The following is a 19,364-nucleotide window of genomic DNA, read 5'->3' on the forward strand; positions in this document are numbered from 1 at the left end:
AGGTGGCCGATTTCATCAGCTTTACAGGAAAAAATTGTATTCATATCGGTATCGTTTCTCAGTTCAAAGTCAGAAATAATGCCATAAAAAAGGTTGCAGAAAACGCCCAAAGTCTCGAATTAGTAGTATATATTTACCAAACCCTCATTCTAAATCAAGTATATGATAAACATTAAAAATAAAAGTGCATTATTGCTCTGTTAAACGAAGATTAATTGGACAAACCGACATATCTCGACTTAGGTCATTATTGTTTGCGACCACTGATATATATGTTTTTAATCTAACTATCGCTAAAAATGACTATTTGTTACTTAAAAAACCATCAATGTCCTTAAACTTAACCAATTTCTTAACTTACGCACAGTACCCCTATAGGACGTTTGAGACCAAAACATGAAATTTTGGATTATGCTGCATAACTTGAAAACTTTAAGTCCTTTCCAAAAATAAAAAAGTGGTATAATTAAGTAATGAATGCCTCTCGATGACACATGCCCAAAGAGGTTCATTCATTGTCAATTAGTGGCAAAAAAATGACCTCGAAACCGGAAAACCGGATGAAATTTCCAAAAATTTCAACTTCTGGCTTAAAAAACATATCATACTTTTTTCAAATGAATAAAACACTATATATATTTCGAAAGTGTCAACAATTCTCTACCCAAAACCGTTGAGAATTTTTAAATCGGTTGAAAATTGGTTTTTTAATGAATTTTTTTTTAAGAAGAAACTGAAAAAACGGTTTTTGGCCTTAAATCCAGATTTTGGGGGTGTTAGAAACTTTTTAATGGCCGTTTCGTGTATAACTCGACCAGATGAACAATCTGTGCTAGGTCGCTTCAAAAGTGTAAAATGGCTGTCGCACTGTGTTATCGTTTAAAAATGTTCGTATTTAAAAATAATATTTTCATACAAAATTTATTACGCACGCATTTGACTGTTCACATCTGAGTATGTATATGTAAGTGTACATACCCTTCAGCAATAAGGCGGCCAATTTTCCGTAAAGGACTAGTATTTCACTGCTTAAAATTTGACTGTACAGTTTGGCAGTGGCAGGGTGGTGTTGTCTTGTATTTCAACAAAAAAAAAAATTTAAAGAACACCACCCTGTAAATGTCCCAATCGCTTGGTCTGGCCTTGATGCAAAGTGAACATTTGAACACACATTTACATGCGTGGCTGTAGCTCAGTGCGCAAGGATGCCTGCCACTATTTGTTAGCTTTCAGGAGGGTCCGGGTTCAAATGCCGTCAGAAGCAACATGGTTATAAAATGATAAAAATTTTTTTTTGTGTTTCCGAATTATGAAGAAGTATCTGCGAAGTGCAGAACGCAATTTACTCCAACGAAAAAAATCTGCAAAATTGAACTAGTCCAGGACTATCTTACCANTGCCACTATTTGTTAGCTTTCAGGAGAGTCCGGGTTCAAATGCCGTCAGAAGCAACATGGTTATAAAATGATAAACATTTTTTTTTGTGTTTCCGAATTATGAAGAAGTATCTGCGAAGTGCAGAACGCAATTTACTCCAACGAAAAAAATCTGCAAAATTGAACTAGTCCAGGACTATCTTACCATCAGTGTTGATTGGACCGGTCCTTTTCCAATGGCACGCCAATGCTAAAAATGGCAGTTGAAACCATTGGCAGGGGAATTATGAGGGACTAGTGCTGGTAACAATAGGGACTATCTGAGGACTAACCTAGGGCGAGTCTGAATTGCTGCAGGGTACGCATCCCAAGCATGCAGAGCGCCGCTCTGAGAGCGGTGACAACACACGCATACATACATAGTACATACATGTTTATCCGTACAAATCGCGTGCTGTGGTGTTGATGGATATTCAACATTTGAAAGAAAATTTATCAGGGCTATCACAGAATCCATCGTAGGTTCGATTTTCGTGAAATCTACGAAAGTGCTGTCACAGAATCCGAATAGCTACGAACGTAAATTTGAAATTCGTAGAGAGCCTTCATTGAATCCGTTCGTAATGAAGATTCGTACAGCTACTCTACGATGAGATTATGCTGTCGGAACAAAATTTAAAATCACTCAATCTTAAAAACAGTGGAAGAAAGCTGCATTATTTTTAATATTAAATATTTATTATACTCCAAATTTGTTATAGTTTTATATAATTCCATGTATTTGTGTAAACTTAGACGTAAAATACCAATGCCATACATACATACATATGTATGTACATACACGCATTCATCTGCTAGACGCTATTTAATGAATTAATATTTTGTATGAATCGAGGAAATAATAGTTTAGCAACAATTTATTAGGAAATAAACCTAATTACTTTAATATCATAAAAATTTATTTAAAAAAAATAGTTTTCTATTTAAAATAATAAAATCTAAGCTAAAAATAAACTAAAAAAAAAATATTTATCAAAAAAAATAAACAAAAATTAAATAAAAAAAGAAAAAAATCTCCACTGGCCCACGACTCGGACTCGAACCGGCTCTCTCAATTGGCAGTCTAGTGCACTCGGCCATTGCGCCTGACGGGGCAGCGCGAGCAAAATGACATACATAAATGTCTGTTGTTTCCTTTGCACTAACTGATTTCGAATCAGCATTCGAAGCTGCCAACGATATTTTGGAGTTCACTCGGATTCAGTGATAACAATTTTTTCATATTCGTAGCGGGCATTTGAATTCGTAGATTTTCTACGATGGATTCCGTGATAGCCTTGTATATGTCTGGGTGTAGCTGAGTGCGCAAAGATGCTTGCGACAACTTGTTGATATCCGGAGATGGTCGGGTTCGAATTCCACTGCAGGGCAACATGCAAATAAAATTTAATTGAACCATATTTTCGTTTGAATACTCTTTCGTTCTAAGCTTCGCAGACAGTAATAAAAAACAATTCGAACCAAACCCCACAAAAATGTTCTGAGCGTTCAGAATATATGAATCCGGAAGGAGTCCTAGGTAGAGAAATATCAGTTTCAAAAACAAAAAAATGAGATTTTTAAGAGTCATATTTATATGATCCAAGTTATAAGCCAGCACTTTGTGCCAATATAAAAACAATAAAGACTCGAAATTTATGTATGTATATAAACTTCTTTATACATATATGAAAAATAATGAAGAAGCAAAAAATAAACAAAATTAGATGTATGTATGTATATATGCAACAGTATTTGAAATGAATGCCCTTGCAAGCATTGCTTTAAAGTAAGTTCAATAAAAGCCGAAGAATAAAGGCCAATAGGACTCACAGAACAGCATAAAATAAGACTCCGAGAGTAAGCATTTATGACGCCAATAAGAGTAATTTAAGAGCCTCAAAAAGAGTCCAAAACGAGCCGTATATGAGGCCAATAATTATCCAGTATGACTCATATTGAGGCTCATTTCATGTGTGAATTTAAGCTCATATAAGTTGACCTTCGCAGGAAGGCAAACACCCTTATTTCAGACTCTTAAATGAGCTCATTATGAGCATAAAGGCTCCAAAATGGGGCTCCTTAAAGACTAATTTATGACTCCAAATGTTTGCTGTGAATTCAAAAATTATATGTATGCAGGGTCGGCGGAAGACGTGGGTATGGTGGCAATTTTTGACCAAGTTATATGCACCCTGACAAGTAGATTTGATATTGATTTGGAAACGTTTTATAAAACTGTAGAGAAGATCTTTCTTGGTGAGACAGTAGATTTGAAGAAAATCGTCACGTTTTATAATGGTGATTTTGACTGATTTAGACTAAATACCCTGCCGGAAATTCAATTACTTTGAAAGCAATTTAAAAAGTACTTTTTTACCAACCACAGGTAGTTTGAATTCTTCCTTTTTTCTTGTAAGCAACTAACTTTATTAACATGGCGATGTCCTGAAACCAAGCTAATTATCCGACGCTATGTTCCATCTACTCTAAAATTCATAAACTGCATAAGTAGTTTGTTTCCAACTACTTTGTCAATTGATTAATTTCTGAGACAAGTCAGTTATTTCCGACAGGGTAGCAATATTGAGGCGCAAAGAGCAAAATCCTGGATGTGTGAAAGATGTTGTGCAATTTTTGAGTGAAAACTACGGCTGCCAGACGTACTGATTTTATCAGTACAGTACTGATTTTTCAACTCTTGTACTGATTTTACTCATTTCTTCAATCAGTACGCTAATGTCCTGATTTTTCAAAATTTGTACTGATTTGTACTGAATTTTGCATTCAAACAAAATACTTAAGCATTTTCTTGAGGTTTTTACATAACGTTGGAACTTTCTTAAACTGTACTGTAAAAAATAGGAAGATATCAATTTAATTATAGTTGACATGTGTTAGATAATGTTTCATATGTCCAAGAAATTAATACAACAAAAAGATCAATCATTTTATGGGCATATCGCCGGGTCGTTACGTACCAGTTGCGATAATATGATGGAGCTTAAATTATTAAAAAAAAGGCTGAAATTTGTGTCGAGGGTTAGTTATCTCGAAAATAACTTTCAGTTTTATGACAATAAATTTTGCCTATAACTAACAACTCCTTTTTCTTAGTTTACTGACATTGTAAACGAGTTTTGCATTCAAGACATAGAGTTAGATACTCTTTTTTAGCGAATTCTTAGTCTTTCACAGTTTTTGAGTTGTTGAGGAAATATAGATGAAGGTCTTAAAAGATGGTACTTTTCCACTGTTTTTGGAAAAATATTTAATTTTANTTTATTAACATGGCGATGTCCTGAAACCAAGCTAATTATCCGACGCTATGTTCCATCTACTCTAAAATTCATAAACTGCATAAGTAGTTTGTTTCCAACTACTTTGTCAATTGATTAATTTCTGAGACAAGTCAGTTATTTCCGACAGGGTAGCAATATTGAGGCGCAAAGAGCAAAATCCTGGATGTGTGAAAGATGTTGTGCAATTTTTGAGTGAAAACTACGGCTGCCAGACGTACTGATTTTATCAGTACAGTACTGATTTTTCAACTCTTGTACTGATTTTACTCATTTCTTCAATCAGTACGCTAATGTCCTGATTTTTCAAAATTTGTACTGATTTGTACTGAATTTTGCATTCAAACAAAATACTTAAGCATTTTCTTGAGGTTTTTACATAACGTTGGAACTTTCTTGAACTGTACTGTAAAAAATAGGAAGATATCAATTTAATTATAGTTGACATGTGTTAGATAATGTTTCATATGTCCAAGAACNTTACATAACGTTGGAACTTTCTTAAACTGTACTGTAAAAAATAGGAAGATATCAATTTAATTATAGTTGACATGTGTTAGATAATGTTTCATATGTCCAAGAAATTAATACAACAAAAAGATCAATCATTTTATGGGCATATCGCCGGGTCGTTACGTACCAGTTGCGATAATATGATGGAGCTTAAATTATTAAAAAAAAGGCTGAAATTTGTGTCGAGGGTTAGTTATCTCGAAAATAACTTTCAGTTTTATGACAATAAATTTTGCCTATAACTAACAACTCCTTTTTCTTAGTTTACTGACATTGTAAACGAGTTTTGCATTCAAGACATAGAGTTAGATACTTCTTTTTAGCGAATTCTTAGTCTTTCACAGTTTTTGCGTTGTCGAAAAAATTATTTAAGCCATGAGGAAATATAGATGAAGTTCTTAAAAAGTGGTACTTTTTCACAGTTTTAAAAAATATGTAATTTGTTTTTTTTTTTTAATACCACACTAGAGCGAAGCAACTGAGAAGATCTTTAGAATAAAGTTTGTTTCCTGGCGAAAAGAGAGAAACTGGCTTCTAATTAAAATTTTTGAAAGTATACTTCAAATTAAAACTAATTTTAAAGTGAAATGTATAGAATTCCATTATAAAAATATTTAAAGGTAAAACCGCTCGCTCAATTCGTCCGCCATTGGATTTTTTGACGTTTGCTAGCCTTTTGAGTTTACTCTCTCGAAATAATTCAAATGTCAAATAAATAAATGAAAATTTATGATTTGAAAATTTATTTACTCAAATGTGGGAAAAAGTTAAAAATTTGTCGAAGGAAAATGAGATGCTGCTTTAGCGGCTGCGCAAATACCGTTTTTCTCTGCAAGCAAATCAGTATAAAGTTCTTTAAGCTCTCGCGATTACCGTATGTACGCAAAAATTGATCGAGGTTTGTGGTGTTAAGGCAGGGGATTTTCCCAAGTGCCTATGAGCGCTAGACTAATTTTTGCCACACCACTTTACCCAAGATATTTCTTAGCAAAAGTGCAGTGTCTTTATGGTTAAATTTGTTTAAATGTATGCCAAAATCTTCGCCTTAGCATGTGGGCAGAAATTCATTACACACAATTGCTTACATTTATTTTTTTACATATGTACATACATACACACATATGTACATATCAAATGAATTACACTTTTATTTTTTATGAACTATATTTTATTTATATACCAAAATATTTAAAAAAAAACAAGAACTCTTGTGTTTTAAATTATTTTCTGTTACTTACATTCATAATTTTGCCTTGAATAAAAATGTACTGAAAAGTACTGATTTTTTTAGCATGAAAAAGTCTAAAGTATTGATTTTACGCATAAAAAATCTGGCAACCCTAGTGAAAACGAATTGTGCGTGGGTCNAATGAGATGCTGCTTTAGCGGCTGCGCAAATACCGTTTTTCTCTGCAAGCAAATCAGTATAAAGTTCTTTAAGCTCTCGCGATTACCGTATGTACGCAAAAATTGATCGAGGTTTGTGGTGTTAAGGCAGGGGATTTTCCCAAGTGCCTATGTGCGCTAGACTAATTTTTGCCACACCACTTTACCCAAGATATTTCTTAGCAAAAGTGCAGTGTNTCGAAGGAAAATGAGATGCTGCTTTAGCGGCTGCGCAAATACCGTTTTTCTCTGCAAGCAAATCAGTATAAAGTTCTTTAAGCTCTCGCGATTACCGTATGTACGCAAAAATTGATCGAGGTTTGTGGTGTTAAGGCAGGGGATTTTCCCAAGTGCCTATGAGCGCTAGACTAATTTTTGCCACACCACTTTACCCAAGATATTTCTTAGCAAAAGTGCAGTGTCTTTATGGTTAAATTTGTTTAAATGTATGCCAAAATCTTCGCCTTAGCATGTGGGCAGAAATTCATTACACACAATTGCTTACATTTATTTTTTTACATATGTACAAACATACACACATATGTACATATCAAATGAATTACACTTTTATTTTTTATGAACTATATTTTATTTATATACCAAAATATTTAAAAAAAAACAAGAACTCTTGTGTTTTAAATTATTTTCTGTTACTTACATTCATAATTTTGCCTTGAATAAAAATGTACTGAAAAGTACTGATTTTTTTAGCATGAAAAAGTCTAAAGTATTGATTTTACGCATAAAAATACTGGCAACCCTAGTGAAAACGAATTGTGCGTGGGTCTTGTTTTTGAATATGTAGGGTGAAAATTATAAAAATTATTTGCGGTCGACAATGCACTAAAAACGGCTCAACCATGTAACCATGTAGCAATATTGCATTCTTAGCCAGAAGCAGTTGATAATGGCGTTTTCGTTTCTATCGAAAAATGTGCCCTTCTCTTTGCCCTCCACGTACAAATACTAAGAAGAGGGCAATGAGAAGGCAACATTTTTTGAAGAAACCAAAACGGCATAAGTTAGATCTAGAAATCCCCATGAACGATTTCCTTTCTCGAAATTCAAAACGAATGGCCGTGTCTTCACTGCAGAAATGAAATATTTTCGAAATTTGATTAAATGATGATTTCCATGAAATATATACATACATACATATGCACATAGTATGAATGAAAAACAAATGTATTATAAACGAAACAATAAGCTTTTCTAACGAACCTGTTCTCAATTACGTTGGCAACATATTTTCTTTACCTGTGTACTCTTGCTACCAGCAGAACTACCCACCCGTACACGGGGCGTTTCGCCGGCCCTGTATGTATGTATGTTGCTTCAGATGGCAAATAAACCTAGGAACTCTTGGAATCCCCTCTGCGCGCTCTGCTACAGCCAGAACATGTAAATGTGCATTCAAATGTTAAGTTTGAATAAAATTTCTTACAATCGTTCAAGATAATTTGACTTTTACGAAAAAGAAATAACACTGGTTTACAGCAAAAATGTTCTATGGATCCAATCCAATTCCTATGTAAAATTGATAGGTGATTCCAAAAATCGAGTTAATTTTTTTTCTATGGATGCGTTTTCGAGATATTTTCAATTTACCGTTATTCAGCTTAAAGCAAAAATTAGTTCCTTTTCATCACATATATCTTACGAACCAATTTAACAACCTTAAAATGAAGTATGGCAAATGAAAGCTAATAAAATTCACCGTATATACATAACTTTCCGATAGGACTGATAGTTTCTAACAAATTAATTAATCATTCCAGTTTTTTTTTATGAAAAAAATAAGAAAATCAAATTTTAACAGGAGAAAAATTACAAAACTAACAGGTTCTGTATAAAATGTTTGCCTTTGTGCTAAGGTTTATGGTGCATTTACATGGCATGAATCTGTTCATAAGCCGTATGAATTTTCCTATAAAAGAAGGACCAACTCTATGAAGAAATGAATGAAAGCGATATATATTTAACAATTTCGACCTATATACTTGGCAAGTATTTTTTTGAAAACAACAAATAAAAAAATTTTATTTTGTGTTAGCTTCGAAACTAAGAGTTTATATTTTTGTTAAATGTGCGTTAAAAAGGACCTACTGCCAATAAAGCAAGGTTGTGTAATTTGTGACAGCTAAAATTTGACACTCCTTTATCTAGATTTGTATTTTGGAAGTAGGAGAAAGGGGAAGAATGTGATCGCATTTTGCGAAAACGGTAGTAGAATGGTACTACAAAAAGTACGCAAAGTATACAATTAGAAGTAAAATGTGTATTATTAATTCTATGCGAATTTCCAATATATTTCGTGTTTTAATGGAAATACTAAACAATACATAAAAATATGCATTTTTGATTTAAGTTATTCGTCATTTCCGGGAACAAATCTAGAATACCGAACGTTAAGCTATGCAAAACCGAAAAATGCAGATCCATAGAACTTTTTATGCTCATTTCAACCATGCCAAAATGATTTGGCGCAAGTAAATAATGAAGAGGTTCTAGAAGGTTAAAGTTCAGTTTTTAGTAATTTTAAATATTAATATCTTATGAACGTTATAACCGATTAAAAAACTAATGACCTCACCATAAAGGTAATTAATTTGCCCTTCAGCTGATGTGCATAATTTATAGCCTTTTGTATTTTAAACCAAAACCACTAAAAACGAACAAATATTATTTTTTCATGAAATAACTGCATAATTAATGGTAAAGTATTTTATATTAATTAGAAAGTACAAGTTATTATCTTTAATTCGATATTACACATTTTATCATGATTTACTTTTGGGTTTCAACAATTTAGTGATAATAAAAAATACAAATAAACCTCTTATATCTTTCTTTTTTTTACCTGCGCAAATTAAATTTGGTATCGTTGAAATCAGCGTAAAAAATTTTATCAGTCGGCATTTTTGGTTATTTTTTAGCTAAACGGTCACTGTTCTGCACTTGTTCTAGAAACTTACGCAAACGAAGGTGACGCCAACGAATATTTAGTATGAAGAATTTTTGGTTTTACTACTAATATCACTAGAAACTATAGAGTAAGCCACATTCTGCACAAGCGAGCGAGAAGACTGTTTTATTACAAAACCTTTCTATTATTGAATCAAGCATAAACTGTATGAAAAAATGAAAGGGAGAAGTATACATGCCTTCTATAATTTTGACTTATATGTATATTTGGCAAGTCTTTGTGTAAAAAACGAAAAATACACATTTTCATTTCTTTGCCAGCTTGGAAAATATAGGCTTATTTTTATTTAAATGTGATATAAAGCTCATTAAAATGTTCTGTAATGTCTTGTTTTTAAGTTTGTTATCATAGTGCTTTGTATTTTTATTGTCCACTATAAGTGAGTTGCTTCTATTCAAAAAGTTCTAGTACAAAGAATTTCTTTGTTTTGAATTTGTTTGTTTATTGTTTTTAATTTTTAAAATTCATACTTTTGACATGTATGTGAATGGTGGAGTTGCCGCTTTCCTCCTTTTCGGTGGGTTTTTATATTAAAAAGGCATCAAAATGAAAAAATCTCCTTGGTATCTCTGCATCTGTTTAACTTTTTATGGGAAGATGTATGAAAATCCAACTTGCTATAGTTTCATATGCTTAACAGTATCACAACAGTATGATTACAGTATCTCCCCATAATTTTTCATATGAAAAAAATATATTATATGCATCCCACTCGATATCNCGGTAGTAGAATGGTACTACAAAAAGTACGCAAAGTATACAATTAGAAGTAAAATGTGTATTATTAATTCTATGCGAATTTCCAATATATTTCGTGTTTTAATGGAAATACTAAACAATACATAAAAATATGCATTTTTGATTTAAGTTATTCGTCATTTCCGGGAACAAATCTAGAATACCGAACGTTAAGCTATGCAAAACCGAAAAATGCAGATCCATAGAACTTTTTATGCTCATTTCAACCATGCCAAAATGATTTGGCGCAAGTAAATAATGAAGAGGTTCTAGAAGGTTAAAGTTCAGTTTTTAGTAATTTTAAATATTAATATCTTATGAACGTTATAACCGATTAAAAAACTAATGACCTCACCATAAAGGTAATTAATTTGCCCTTCAGCTGATGTGCATAATTTATAGCCTTTTGTATTTTAAACCAAAACCACTAAAAACGAACAAATATTATTTTTTCATGAAATAACTGCATAATTAATGGTAAAGTATTTTATATTAATTAGAAAGTACAAGTTATTATCTTTAATTCGATATTACACATTTTATCATGATTTACTTTTGGGTTTCAACAATTTAGTGATAATAAAAAATACAAATAAACCTCTTATATCTTTCTTTTTTTTACCTGCGCAAATTAAATTTGGTATCGTTGAAATCAGCGTAAAAAATTTTATCAGTCGGCATTTTTGGTTATTTTTTAGCTAAACGGTCACTGTTCTGCACTTGTTCTAGAAACTTACGCAAACGAAGGTGACGCCAACGAATATTTAGTATGAAGAATTTTTGGTTTTACTACTAATATCACTAGAAACTATAGAGTAAGCCACATTCTGCACAAGCGAGCGAGAAGACTGTTTTATTACAAAACCTTTCTATTATTGAATCATTCATAAACTGTATGAAAAAATGAAAGGGAGAAGTATACATGCCTTCTATAATTTTGACTTATATGTATATTTGGCAAGTCTTTGTGTAAAAAACGAAAAATACACATTTTCATTTCTTTGCCAGCTTGGAAAATATAGGCTTATTTTTATTTAAATGTGATATAAAGCTCATTAAAATGTTCTGTAATGTCTTGTTTTTAAGTTTGTTATCATAGTGCTTTGTATTTTTATTGTCCACTATAAGTGAGTTGCTTCTATTCAAAAAGTTCTAGTTCAAAGAATTTCTTTGTTTTGAATTTGTTTGTTTATTGTTTTTAATTTTTAAAATTCATACTTTTGACATGTATGTGAATGGTGGAGTTGCCGCTTTCCTCCTTTTCGGTGGGTTTTTATATTAAAAAGGCATCAAAATGAAAAAATCTCCTTGGTATCTCTGCATCTGTTTAACTTTTTATGGGAAGATGTATGAAAATCCAACTTGCTATAGTTTCATATGCTTAACAGTATCACAACAGTATGATTACAGTATCTCCCCATAATTTTTCATATGAAAAAAATATATTATATGCATCCCACTCGATATCATTTTTAGCGTATCAACAGTTCATATGGCTTCATACCATGTAAATGCACCCTTATTGTGATATAAAAAAAAAATCAAATTACTAATGAAGAAAATCGATGGATAAATAAGAAATAATGAGTGGTCAAATGAACATACGCAAAGCTACTTGTATGAAAAATGAGCAGCAAAGAAAGTTACTCATACGCCACGTACACTTGAGTAACACGCTTATGTGTTGTTTATGGATGATTTTATTAGCTTGATTTGACGTATCTGATTTTAAAATCATTAAATCGGTTCGTAAGATATACATGATTAAGTGGAACCACTTTTTGTTTTAAGCTGAATAACGGTAAATTGAAAATATATCGAACACGTATCCATAGAAAATAAAATTTATCCGATTTTTGGAATCTCCGAGCAATTCTTCATAAAAATTGGATAGTGCCGTATGGAGAACAAAAAAAAAACTAAAATTTGTGATCCAGGTAATTAGGCTGTTCTGCTGATCAAAATTTCGACAAAAAAATAATTCACTATTTACGAAAAAACTTAACTGGTCTAACTTTTTTTCTGCGCCCCTATTTCTACTTCTGCACCAACCACAAATTTCAGTGCCTCTCACACAAGCTTCGTAGAGAGATTGAAATGTTGAAAGCGCGCAACTATAAAAGTCACACGCGTGAATGCGAAATTGTGGTAACTTATGCGTGTAGAGCACTCAAACTCATTCCGCTAGTCGTACAGGGCGTATGAGTGTTGACTACCATGAAAGTCATTCGCGCGATTAAACACTGCATGCATCAATATCATAATGTCTGGGCAAGTAAATATGTTAACATATGGGAGAATCTCCGGGCAAGTTTGTTTTACTAACATTTACATTTATTTTAATAATTCCATTTTACTTTTTATAAAAAATCTGGACCAATTTGATATCAAATTTGACGGTTTAGTTTGGGGCACCGAAACTGCACATATGGACACTGTGCATTTAGACATTATTTCGGCTTCAATGCTTGCTTTATTTCGGTTTTTGTCATATGCATTATTTCGGGTTTCAGAAAAAACACTTAAAATTAAAAAAAATAGCTTTTTTTATCAAAAAAATTACTCACCGATTTTTAAAAAATTGGCATTGTTGTTAATGCGAATTAACCCCCTTTCTTCTGATATGCACATTTGCATATTTCGTATACACAAATTTGAGAAAAAAAACATTTAAAGGCAAAAATACCTTTTTTGTATAAAAAAATATTTTAAACAAAAAATTAACTAACTTTTTCAGATATGCATATTTGTATACTTCGTACATAAAAATTTGAGAAAAAACACATTTAAAGGAAAAAAATACCTTTTTTTGTATAAAGAAAATATTTTAAACAAAAAAATTACCAACCGATTTTTTAAAAATTGGCATCATTGTTAAGGCGATTAAGTCCCCTTTCTTTTGATATGCATATTTGTATACTTCGCATATAAAAATTTGAGAAAAAACACATTTAAATAAAAAATACCTTTTTTATATACAAAAAAAATATTTTAAAAATAAAAAATTACTAACCGATTTTTAAAAAAATGGTATCGTTGTAAAGGCGATTAAACCCCCTTTCTTCTGATATGCATATTTGTATACCTCGTGAATAAAAATTTGAGAAGAAACGCTTAAAAGGAAAAAATAACTTTTTTTATCAAAAAATATTTTAAACAAAAAAACTACTCACCGATTTGTAAAAAATTGGCATCGTTATTACGGAGACTAAACCCCCTTTCGTCTTGTATGCATATTTGTATACTTCGTATATAAAAATTGGAGAAAAGAACACTTAAAACCGAAAATAATATCAGCAACAAGTACTACTTTGGACTGAGTACGCAATTCAGGAGTAAAATCCTCTTTCGACATACGAAAGCCACACTTTATAAGTCACTCATAATACCCGTGCTGGTATATGGCGCAGAAGCATGGATGATGAGGTGGCTCTTAAAGTATTCGAGAGAAAGATTTTGCGGAAGCTTTACGAGCCTTTACGCGTTGGCGACTGGCGTGTTTTATTGAACTCGACCAAAATCGCTTTGGCGGTTACATAGCCATATAAGAAGAAGAAGAAGAAGTGAATGGATATATAACTTTATCAGTCACACAGCGTTATAATCCCGACGAAATCCTTCACGGTAGTACCGGGAGGGGAACGGTACATGACGGTAGGATATTTAGTTTGGGTTAACACTGACGGGGTTAGGCTTCCAATGCTGCCTCCTCGTAAAATAAACATGCGCAGTAAAAAGTTAACTATTTAAATCGACGAATAGTTTTATATCAACTTTTGCGAACTTCTGTTTACGTGTTTTTGTACAACATATTTACCCCTATTGGTTACAATAATTTTAAGCTATAATAACAATTTTTTAGTAAGTTATTGGTTTTAATTTTTTTTGTATATTTTATTTATTCTCTACTTTTTAGTCTTGTTTGTATAAAATTTTGCAATAGATATTACAATAATTCAACGATATTAATAGATTAGCGCACACACATGCATATGTATATGTTTTTACATACAGACGAGCACAAATTAATTTAATTTAAAGAACATTTCCGCAGTAGCGTATGTAGTGCATATTTTTAGGCGCAATATATAACTAGGGTACGTTGAGAAATGCATGAATCCAAAGTATCAGTCTCTTTTTCTATAATTGATAGAAATGTCAAAAAAGGCAGAAATAAAAAACTTGCGCCAGCTGCGATTCGAACCGGGGTTCTCAGATTTTCTAAGCGGATACTCTCTCTGCATGCCAACGCCGCACATGAGAATTCGTTGACTAAATGCCTACATATAAGTAAATCGCTAATCATACCAATTGTCCGCACATTCGGACCACTTTCAGTACAATTCACCTGTTTTACATTACATTGCTTACAATTTTTGGACTATCTTTGGTCTAGATACAAAATTACTATACCTACGACTATATTTTTCGAGCAATTGGGCCAAGCTTTCCTTCAGGATTTGGTCTGATATTTGTAAGTACCAGGTACAAGGACAGGTGGTACAGGTAATCATTTTTTTAGCTTCCAAACAACTAATTTAAAATGGGGTAATAGGTTGACTAAAATTTTCCGATGTTCTTGAAAGGTATGAAGCATTGTCCTTACTTGTTATAGATACTTTTGTACATTCATACATTTGTACAAACATACATACATATGTACTTAAATCGGGATACACACTTGTGTATCGATTACGCAGGTGCAATTATTTTGTGTACACAATGTACACATTTTTATAACCACACTTTTTTATGGGCTAGGGGCTCGAGTGATTTTTTATGTGAATTCAAATAGTTTTCATGGACATGAACGTTTAATGCCGCGCCACTTTTTCCATATTTTGCCTTATTCATTTTTTACTTTGTACACGTCGTGATTTAGCTGTCCCTGGTTCAGATAAAAATTTTCACATTAATCACATATTCTTGCGCTGTTAAATGCGCACACCCAAATAACAAATCACATGCCTGCATTCAAGTATCTGTGTAGTTAAGTATACATATTTGCGATTGAAAAATTGTATAAAATCTGCGTTTCAGTTGGAAATAATTCAAGCACAACTGGTATCATTTGTTTAAAAACGTAAATACACAATGGATTTAAAACATTGTTTTCTAATAATATCATTTAATTTTTGCACACACTTGGACTGTCGTACTTGATTTGTGTGTGTGTTATCACGGTCGTTTTGGTGGTCGCTTTCGTTTCGTTTTTTAAATGATTGTATTTTGCTGTTTGTGCATTTTCGAACGTAACTAGCAAGAATTAAATGTATTTTCGCGTTGTTTAAATATTCGTCGTGAAAAATAAAACAAACGAAAAATTGTTTTCGCCACATCCGACGCACGTAAAAAGTCTAAATTTTTGTATTTCTCTACTACTAACATTACTGTGGACTGTTCTCTTTAGGGCCCTATTGGTCTTCTTCTTCTTTCAATCGCTTTGTTCTTATTTCGCACATTGATTGCTCCAGCTTCTCCGAGCGCCATTACTTCTGAAACTCTAATGTATAAATATTCGCACTCTCCGCGCAGAACTTCGCAGGGAAGCACTCTCTCTGGTAGCGGCAACAACAAGTGCTCCAAATAGATAGCAAGCGATTATTACACTGTGCAACACTGTGTTGCTCAATATGAAAGAACAACAATAACATGCACTTCTGCACTACNAAGCACTCTCTCTGGTAGCGGCAACAACAAGTGCTCCAAATAGATAGCAAACGATTATTACACTGTGCAACACTGTGTTGCTCAATATGAAAGAACAACAATAACATGCACTTCTGCACTAGTGCTACAAATAAAATATTTACATGTATGTATGTATGTATATACCCTGTCGGAAACTCAACTACTTTAAGGGCGGTTGCTCAAAGCCTGGTTGACACTAATCATCGGTTAACATCGTTACCGACGTTTTCGACTCCATGCATATAACACGGTGTCGGTAATGTCGATAACGATGATAAGCATTTTTTTATTAACTACAAGTACTTGAAATTCTTCCTTTGCTCTTGTAAGCAACTGACTTTATTAACATGGCGATGTCCTAGTAAGAAGTATGAGTTCACTCTAGAAATTCGAACATTTATTAATATAGATTGTTTTTTTTTTATAAAAATAAATTTTAAATTTAAGTATGAGAGTGAAATGAGAAATCAGTACACTCAAAAAATTTAGTACTTTAGTATTTTTAATAAAAAAGAGAAGCCTGTGCAGAATTTACCATGATAACCCATATAATATCTCTTCAAATTATATCTACTATTCCTCTGGAAATCACTAAAACACACCATACACTTTTTCTTCAGCCTTAAAATTTTCTGTTAATAAAAAACCCACTTCCCATTTTTTACTAAATTCCATTTCATTATAGTTATCTATGTTTTCAAATGCAAGATTAAATAAATTTTTTAGCGCACAGTTGGCAAGTTTACTTCGCAAATTGATTGTGCGGCAATAACAAAAGTCAAGTAGAAGTAGCAGCGGTAGCCAATCAGCGCACAATTTATACCCAGTCGGATTTGGGTGCTTCAAAAATCTTTTTACATACATCGTCGTTCTATGGAAAGTTGAAATGTTGCCTTCTAGTGCATTTATTTTCTTGCAAACCTTAAAGAAATAACGAAACCTTCATATATTTAAAGAAAAATTTCTTCATAAGCAATTCTTTTAGGAATTATGTTCTGCATGTTCCTAATGAACCAGCATGAATGCATCGACTGAAGGCAAGGGTGGTGTGAAGAAGTGCTTTACAAAAACACTAGGGGTATTCTCTGAGTCTTGCAAAGCCCATGCACGTTGCACAGATTGCACGGTAAAAACCGGTTTTCGTATGGGACAGCTTTGCAAACCGTGCAATCCGTGCACCGTGCAAGGACTTTGCCAGACTCGAAGAATACCCCTTCTAAGTGCAGAAGTGCTTATGGCGTGAGCAGCACTGTCCTGGGAGCGAGTCAATTGTCGGACTCTGCATATGATTTCAACCTGAGATGCTCAACAAACAATATGAATCGATTTCGTTTTGTTGATGCGCAAAAATAACTTATCAAAATAATTTCGTTTCGTTTCAGAGCTGAATTAACGAAACAAAACTCAATTGTTAATGTTGAAACGAAATAAATCGACGAAAAGTTGTTGTTGTATGCCAGTGCCAGTTCACTATAAACACCTAGCACCTAAATGCATGCTACAGCTTCAGCATTAACGATTGAATTTCTTTTCGTTAATAAGCAAAATAGAACTATTTTGATAATTACCTAAACGATAAAAAACTGAATCGTTTCAACAGAAACGATTGATTGCTTTTTGGTAAACGCTAAAATTAACGTTACAATGCATCCTTGGTTTCAACTACTTTCACATGCACTCCGTTTAAATTGAGCCTAGAACCTCCTGCTACCTCTGCACAATCAGCTACAACCAAAGTATGTAAATGTGTTTTCAAACGTTCAGTCAATTGCCAAACTGTGTATGCCTATGATTACGGTGACCATCCGTTCTGTTTTTTGCAGGACCGTACTGTTATTTAAAGGTCTGTCTTGCGTAGTTTTTCAAAACAGAAAACCCCCAAAATGTACTGATTTTTCCCACGTGTCCTGCCTTTTATATAACTTTTTAACTTTTTAAAAGCAGTGTCGTTAACTAATTGATAACTACATAAGGGTAAGCTGGTTTTGAAGGTTCAACTAGTCAATGCGTCCTAAATATTGTACGGTTATGGACAATGGATGACGAGAAATTGCAGACCAGCATCAAATATATCGATAACACAGTTCTACAAGTTTTGTGGTAATCGCTTAAGAAAAAAATATATTCCAAGCCAATTTTCTTTTCAAACAACGTTTTCGTAATTTTTTCGAAAAACGTGTTTTTGGTACATTTCGGACCTATTCGTCAATATCTCATGAAAAAATTATCCAATCAACATAAGCGACCTACAGTCCTCTTACAAAAATATATTACTTTGCCGATTTCGATGAAAATTATTAGTGTTACAAGCGACCAAAATCGAAAAATTGAAATTTCAATCATTTTCTTTTTACAGTAAATGAAAATCTGATGAGAAATGTAGATGTTACGGAACACAATCTGCATAAAAAATATATATTTTTGCAAAGAACTCATCAATACCTTCCGAACTGTTGGTCGTTTCATGAGATATTGAGGAATAACTGAAAAAGTACTAAAAATAGGTTTTTCTCGTAAACACTTCTTTGAAACCATGAGTATTTTTTTNTTATAGCATATTCTACGTCTACATCCCATTTTAAAAATTTATGAAAATTAAAGAAAAAATAAACATAGGGGCGACAATTTTTTTGGTTGACGGTGTAGCGCATTTTCTTCCATATAAAAATTTTGTCAAGCATACTTTGTATGGTAGAAACCAAAAAAGGGGTGCGCTATTCAAATGACGAGGAATGTATATATGTAGTATATTTTTGTAATTTCTATACTACGCAATTATGTGTAGGTAAANCCAAAGTTTGCCTAAAAAATTTGCTTTACAGAGGTTCTTTTTTCGTGTAAAGTATAATGTTATTATTATTATTATTATGAGCCTTGAGCACTGTGACCTCTAGGGTGGTCTATTTTGCGTGGCCCTTTACCCTATATATGAAGGCTTTTAATATAAGCTAGCACTTCGGGGGCTTTTTGTTCCATATTTCGAATGGATTAAGTGTTTTATAATGTAATATGCCTTACTATAATTTTGTAAATATTCATTACTGAAAGATTAATACCAATGAAGCAAATGTGATTTATGTTTAAAGTTTAAAATTGGAATTGGAATTTGAATAGCGCATCCTTTTAATACTTAGTAGGTACAGTTTTCCTTTTGTTTGTTTAATATTCATTAACTTTTTATAAAAATATAGCATATTCTACGTCTACATCCCATTTAAACAATTTTTGAAAATTAAAAAAAAAAATAAACATAGGGGCGACAATTTTTTTGGTTGACGGTGTAGCGCATTTTCTTCCATATAAAAATTTTGTCAAGCATACTTTGTATGGTAGAAA

The 19,364-nt window shown here is 32.6% G+C and overlaps 1 protein-coding gene across 1 annotated transcript in view; it reads right to left on the reverse strand.

Annotated features, from left to right (window-relative positions):
- LOC108360163 (uncharacterized) overlaps window positions 1-19,364 on the reverse strand; it is a 175,536-nt gene that overhangs the window by 50,381 nt on the left and 105,791 nt on the right. The window lies entirely within an intron of this gene.

This window comes from Rhagoletis zephyria, unplaced genomic scaffold (assembly GCF_001687245.7).
Source record: "Rhagoletis zephyria isolate East Lansing unplaced genomic scaffold, Rhagoletis_zephyria_1.1 Rzeph_scaffold_00530, whole genome shotgun sequence".
Taxonomy (NCBI): Eukaryota; Metazoa; Arthropoda; class Insecta; order Diptera; family Tephritidae; genus Rhagoletis; species Rhagoletis zephyria.